This window comes from Dama dama, chromosome 1 (assembly GCF_033118175.1).
Source record: "Dama dama isolate Ldn47 chromosome 1, ASM3311817v1, whole genome shotgun sequence".
In the NCBI taxonomy this organism is placed as follows: Eukaryota; Metazoa; Chordata; class Mammalia; order Artiodactyla; family Cervidae; genus Dama; species Dama dama.
Window position 1 is genome coordinate 82132353 of NC_083681.1, and position 7286 is coordinate 82139638.

General features: G+C 41.1%; 1 pseudogene; it reads left to right on the forward strand.

The window, feature by feature from the left end:
• The first annotated feature begins 5845 nt into the window (after positions 1 to 5845).
• On the forward strand, positions 5846 to 6807 carry LOC133040262 (olfactory receptor 5B2-like; annotated as a pseudogene).
• The last annotated feature ends 479 nt before the right edge of the window (positions 6808 to 7286 follow it).

Below are 7286 nucleotides of genomic sequence, written 5' to 3' on the forward strand. Positions count from 1 at the left end.
GGAAATTTTCTAAATTCTCTGTAGTAATGAGAAAGCAAGGATTATCTGGTAAACAGCAAAGCATTTGCACTGGAATTATAAAAACATCCTGTTATTTTATCATTTTATGATGGCAATAAATTATTCTTCACAATTCTCTGATCTAGAGCATAGGTTTGAAACAAAAACCTAGCAAATATCTTATAGTTACATACTGATTTATCTTACAGCTACATACTTTATGTTTTGGGGCTTCAAAGTCACTGTAGATGGTAACTGCAGCCATGAAATTAAAAGTTACATGCTCCTTGGAAGAAAAGTTATGACCAACATAGACAGCATATTAAAAAGCAGAGACATTACTTTGCCAACAAAGGTTTGTTTAGTCAAAGCTATGGTTCCAGTAGTCATGTATGGATGTGACAGTTGGATTATAAAGAAAGCTGAGTACCGAAGAATTGATGCTTTTGAACCATGGTGTTGGAGAAGACTCTTGAGAGGCCCTTGGACAGCAAGGAGATCCAACAAGTCAATCCTAAAGGAAGTCAGTCCTGAATATTCATTGGAAGGACTGATGCTGAAGCTGAAACTCCAATCCTTTGGCCACCTGATGCGAAAAACTGACTCATTTGAAAAAACCCTTATGTTGGGCAAGATTGAAGGCTAGGGGGAGAAGGGGACGACAGAGGATGAGATGGTTGGATGGCATCACCGACTCAATGGACATGAGTTTGAATAAGCTCCAGGAGTTGGTGATGGACAGACAGGCCTGGGGTGCTGCAGTCCGTGGGGTTGCAAAGAATCGGACATGACTGAGCGATTGAACTGAACTGAACTGAACTGACTGTTACACACTGTTGAAGTTGCAAGATCCATACAGAGTACGTGCATTGCACAACTTCCCACTTTTGCAGATGAACAAACTAAGGTGCAGAAAGAGGTTATAATTTGTCTAAGATCACATATTTATCATAAACACATCTCCCAAGTCTGATAACTTGAATCTGTTAATGCTTACTGTTAACAGTTACATAGTGCTCATTCTCAGTACACATTTATATTTAATAGGTTGGGCTTCCCTAGTGCCTAGATGGAAAAGAATCTGCCTATAATGCAGGACACCTGAGTTCAACCCCTAGGTCAGGAAGATCCCCTGGAGATAGAAATGGCAACCTACTCCAGTATTCTTGCCTGAAGAATCCTGTGGACAGAGGAGCCTGGAGGGCTACAGTCCATGGGGTTGATGTTAAAAACTACTTGATCCTCTTAACAGTCATACAAAAGGTTAAGTGTTTTGTGGACCTTTACAAGTGACAGAGTGAAGCTTTGAATCAAAGGCAGAGCTTGGACTCTGGAAAAGGTACATATATATTTAAAAAGCAGCTCCACCATTTACTATTCATAAAGTAACTTCTTAGAGCCTTTCTTTCTCTATATACAAAATGAAAAGTTTAATAAGACATCTAAAATTGGATTATTATAATAATTAAATGAAAGAATACATTTTTTAAAAAGCACAAATGGTTGTTCACCACAATCCCAGTGATTTACTATGTGTGTTCTCATTAAGATAAAATGGGAGTCTCCATCTTGGTTTAGGAAATGTGGGTGGTGACATGTAGGGTCTCAAGATGTGGGTGAGGTTGACCAATTCTAATTTGACCTATGAGATTCTAATTTGACCAGTTAGAATCATACACTAAAAGTTATGAGTTTTGGCTTCACTGGTGGTTCAGACAGTAAAGAATTCGCTTGCAATGCGAGGAACCTGGGTTCGACCCCTGGGTTGGGAAGATCCCCTGGAAAAGGGAATGGCTACCCACTCCAGTATTCTTGCCTGGAGAATCCCATAGACAGAGAAGCCTGGTAGGCTACAGTTAATGGGGTGGCAAAGAGTTGAGCATAACTGAAGTGACTTAGCACACCACAAAAATGATGGCTATTAAGTGTTTGTTGTTGCTAGTGGTAAAGAGTTAGCCTGCCAGTGCAGGAGACACAAGAGAATGGGTTCAATCCCTGGGTCGGGAAGATCCCCTGGAGAAGGGAATGGCAACCCACCCCAGTATTCCTGCCTGGGAAATCCCATGGACAGAAGTGCCTGTAGGGCTGCATTCAATGGAGTCACAAAGAGTTGGACATGACTGAGCAGCTGAGCGCACATATATTTTAATTAGAAAATGGAGAAGGAAGAAGAAATAACAAGCAATATGATAACGTGTGCACCATCAACATATCCAGCTAGATCACACAGGTAATTCAATTCTTTCTTCCCTAAGAGAGAGATGAGAGCTATAGATGCCCTCATGGGCAGTATCCCCAAAGAGCTCCGTGTATCTATAACTCCTTCCTGATTCCCATGAGCTAGTCTCTGAAATCCCAATATGACTCAGTATGACATAATTTTAGCTGAGATCCCTTGGCTGTCATCTAGTCCTCTGATTGTTAGTAGTTGTAAACATATGCAGGCGTTTGCCCCCCGAACCCCCAACCTGAGGATTTGCTGTGATGCTGCAGTCATGGCCAGAGAAAACATCCCGGTTGCTCTGCGTCAACCTAGAGGGGTTGACAACCCTAGAGCGGTGGGAGGCAGGAGGCGGGAGGGAGGTTTGAGAGGGAGGGGACGTATGTATGCCTGCGGCTGGTTCATGCTGATGTACGGCAGAAATGAACACAACATTGTAAAGCATTTCTCCTCCAATTAAAAAAAAATAATTTAAAAAATATATATTGATTGACTTTAAAATGATAGCACTTCAGCAAGGCATTGCTGCTAATCATAGGCCCAATACTGTGAAATATACGGAAGAGGTAATTTTATTATTTCTTTTTCAAATTAGCAGAAGACAAGTGACTCTGCCAAGAGCAAAGTAAGAATTAGTGAAGTGTTCAGGAATTTCTCCCAGGTTTCTAACTCTATGTTGGGTTCTTTCCTCCATCTTTACTTGTCATAGAGGTCTTAGAATCTTTGGACCAGTGCCTGACAGAGAACATCCATCTCTAGCCATATACATGCATTATTCCACAGTTAAAGGCTGATTCTAGACTCACTATTTGGGACTCATTGTCTTTTCCAGCAGTAAGGTAAGACTTTATGTTTCATATAAATTTTTAGTGAGTGTAATTCATGCAAAAATCTGTGGGGCAACTTTAACTATTATGAACTATTTGAGTACAGAAATAGATATTTTGACAATTTTCTTCCCTAAAACAGTAAGTTGAGACTGGAGTTTAAATGTCAAAACTTCCATCAATAGGAAATTTAGTGACACATGGAATATCATCATACTGCTTTCCTAAAACAATTAGTAAAAAAAAATGTAAGTGCTGTTGTAAGTCTTACTTCATTTTATTTACTATTTCTTGTCCTTTTAAAAAACATTAAAACACCAGAACAGAGTAAAATGATTCTTCTTTAGACCACGGAAGTGTTATAATTGAATTAGCAAGATCAATATTCCATTGCAGTCTTTCCCCAATAACCTCACCCTCATCATTATTACTAGCATATTTATAAAGGCCAATAGAGAGGGGGCTAAAAAATAAGGCCTTTGATTTGATCACAGCTGAGTTTGAATTTTGAATCTTTAATTTTCCTCATAGTAACTATGTAATTGTAGAGCTTCATATAATTCTCAAATCCTCAGTTTTCTTAATGGTGAAATAGGAATAATAATACCTACCTTACAACATGACTGAGGATTAAACAAAAAGAGATATGTATTTGTATATATACATATAAACACATGAATAAATAAAATATATATCTAACAATTAGAAGTACAATGGTAGAGAAGAATAACAGATGGCCTGCTAAAGGACTAAATTCAAGTAAGAAATATTTAAGGCACTCTTCCTACACAAGAACATATTCATATAAAAATTTCAAACATGGGGCTCACCACCAAACCAGACCTGTAGGCAGGCTGAAGTCTGCCAACAAACTAGGAAATTTTCAACCCTTGACCTCTGTGGTTCAACTATGAGAAGACAGTAATAAGAGAAAGGATTAGTTTCTAAAAAGAGGCTCTGGGAATTCCCTGGCAGTCCAGTGGTTAGGACTCCAGGCTGTCACTGCCTAGGGCCTGGGTTAATCCCTGGTTGGAGAACTAAGATCCCAGAAGCCACATGGGCTGGCCAAAATAAAAATAAAGAAGAGACCCTTTCAACCCAAGCCAAAAAGTGGATTTTAAAGGAGGAACCTGAGCAAGAGAATCACTCGCATGGAATGACCAGAAGAGCCACTCTGCACAGCTAGAGGGACAGCCTGGGAGACCCTGGAGGTCACAGGAAAACGTCAGTGGACCGAAGGTGAGAGGGAGGCCACAGGACTACGCTTGAACCTTGCACTTCACTACCCACGTTTCTCAAACAGTCATGGAGGTGGTCAATTCACCGTAATACTAATATTACATCTGATCTGATTAGACTGTACTCAATACCCAGCATTTTACTCATTGTTTTTAATATGTTTTATCTCCTTTAATTCTCATAATAATACCTTGTTAAGTCTCATTAAGCAGGAACTTCCCCGGTGGCTCAGATGGTAAAGAATCCACCTGCAACGCAAGAGACCTGGTTTTGATCCCTAATTTGGGAAGATCTCCTGGAGAAGGGAATGGCCACCGACCCCAGTATTCTGGCCTGGAGAATCCCATGGACAGAGGAGCCTGGAGGGTTACAGTCCATGGATTGCAAAGAGTCGGATGACTGAGCAACTAACTTTTTTAGTCTCATGGCTGTTTTCACTTTGTAAATGAAAAAGATGGGTTCAGAGGAGTTAGGTCAGGCTCAGTGATTCCCAGGTAGTGGACGGCAGGCTGTGTGCACCGCATCTCAGAACCCAGGCTTCTTGCTGGACGCTGCGCCCGCCTCGCTGAACTGTCTCTGCGGGTTGTAGAGTCCCTCCCGCCCCAGTTATCCCACCACGTGGGCTTGTGTCTGTCAGTTACTTCACTGTAAAACTCCACAGGCTGGGTTAGAACACGGGAGACATAGAGTAACTGTAAACCGAATTAAGTTCAACTTGATTTTAAACTCAGTTAAGACAGTGGACTTACACTGGCAGTGTAATCCCTTACATACAGTGGAATCACTGAAAGGGAAAGTCGCTCGGTTGTGTCCTACTCTTTGTGGCCCCGTGGACTGTAGCCCTGCAGGCTCCTCTGTCCATGGGATCCTCCCAGCAAGAATACTGGAGTGGGTAGTCATTCTCTTCTCCAGGGGATCTTCCCCACCAAGGTATCAAACCCACATCTCCTACATTGCAGGCAGATTCCTTATTGTTTGAGCCACGCCGGAAGCTGGGTACAAACATTGTTCTGGCAGTCATAATTTTATAAACTTAAATACAATACTCAGCCTTTCTGCTTCCTGAGTTAAATGAGGATAACAATCAATCTCATGGGGTTGTTGAGAGAAGTAAAAGGAAATACGTGTCACGTGTCCAGAGCAGTTTGGGGCATTTGAGCAATTTATACCTAAGTGTTTACTAGGCTGAGAAAAACTGAATTAACAGATTTATTTATTCAGGACAGTTTGTCTTAGTCAGGGCATAATATTTTCTACTTTTCAGTTCACGAACTTACAAAATTTAAAAGTTGGAAAATGATCCATGAAGATCCCTCAGCTTCAACAGTGTGAAACTCTACAGATACTTTGCGCCTTAAATTTTACTTAGTCTGTACTTCAGATGTGGAGAATCTTGAAGTTCAGATTATTCCTTAATGAAATATTTGTATATGTGTATATATACACATAAGGGCCCACAATACTGAATTAATTTCACTTTCAGTCTCCCATTTGTTTATCACTGTGTTCCCTTCTTTTTCTTTGACATAGGACCTCCTGTGATTCAGAAACTGCATCCATGGAGAATAATACAGAAGTGCCTGAATTCATCCTGCTGGGACTAACCAGTGCCCCAGAACTGCAGGTCCCCTTGTTCATTATATTCATGCTCATTTACCTTGTCAGTGTGGTTGGGGATCTGGGACTGATCCTGCTGATCCTCTTGGACTATCGGCTTCACACTCCCTTTTTCCTTACTTGTACTTTTTCCTTACAAATCTGTCCCTGGCAGACTTCTGCTACTCCACAGCTGCCACTCCCAAGGTGATGGCTGGGCTCCTTGTAGGAGACCAGGTCATCTCCTACAATGCATGTGCTGCTCAGATGTTCTTCTTTGCAGCATTTGCCACTGTGGAAAGTTACCTGTTGGCTTCAATGGCCTATGACCGCTTCGTAGCAGTATGCGACCCCCTACGTTATAACACCACCATGACAGCAAGCATGTGTACTTGCATGGCTATAGGCCCCTACTTCTGTGGTTTCCTGAATGCCTCCATCCACACTGGAAACATTTTCAGGCTCTACTTCTGTAGGTCCAATGTGGTCCACCACTTTTTCTGCGATGTCCCAGCAGTCATGGCCCTCTCTTGCTCTGATAAACATATCAGTGAGCTGATTCTCCACATGGTGGCAAGTTTCAGTATCATGTTTGCCCTCCTGGTTATCTTGATTTCCTATTTGTTCATATTTACCACCATCTTGAAGATGCACTCAGCTGAGGGATATCGGAAGGCTTTATCCACCTGCGTGTCTCACCTCACCACAGTCTCCATCTTCTATGGGACAGGCATCTTTACATACTCCCAGCCCAGCTCCAGTCATTCCATGGACACAGACAAAATTGCATCTGTGTTTTATACCATGGTCATCCCCATGCTCAACCCCTTGGTCTATAGTTTGAGGAACAAGGAGGTCAAAAATGCTTTCAAGAAGTTGGTTAAGAAGGCAAAATTTTCTAAGCTTCACCTTTTAAAGTTGTAGGATCCAAATGACTTAGTTTCATTCCCCTCGGACTTTCATCATGCAGTAATTCACATTTTAAGGCTCATACTGCACCCAAATCACTGAGGTAACACCATTCCTTCTTTGAAAATCTATCATCTAGAAAAACAAAAAAAAAATTATGTTCAAATATGTGATAGTTGATTGAGGATGGCCAGAGGGGACTTTAAGAATATTGAAATCCTGCTTGTAGTGAATTTTGTTAATTACATTTGATTTATTCACATGTTGATATTGTCTCTATCATGTGGCAATGCTAGCATATATGAAAACACGGCACACAGAAACCCTCTAATGGGAGCATATGTGAGAATCTTGTAAGTGCACATACACGCAGGAGTGAGAAATTTGTTAAAGGAGTTGGGGTATGGCTAGCTTTTAAATAAAAATTTAAAATAACCAATATATGTCCATGTCTGACTTTACTTATCTAGTTGAGAAACTGTTTCCAGAGTCCA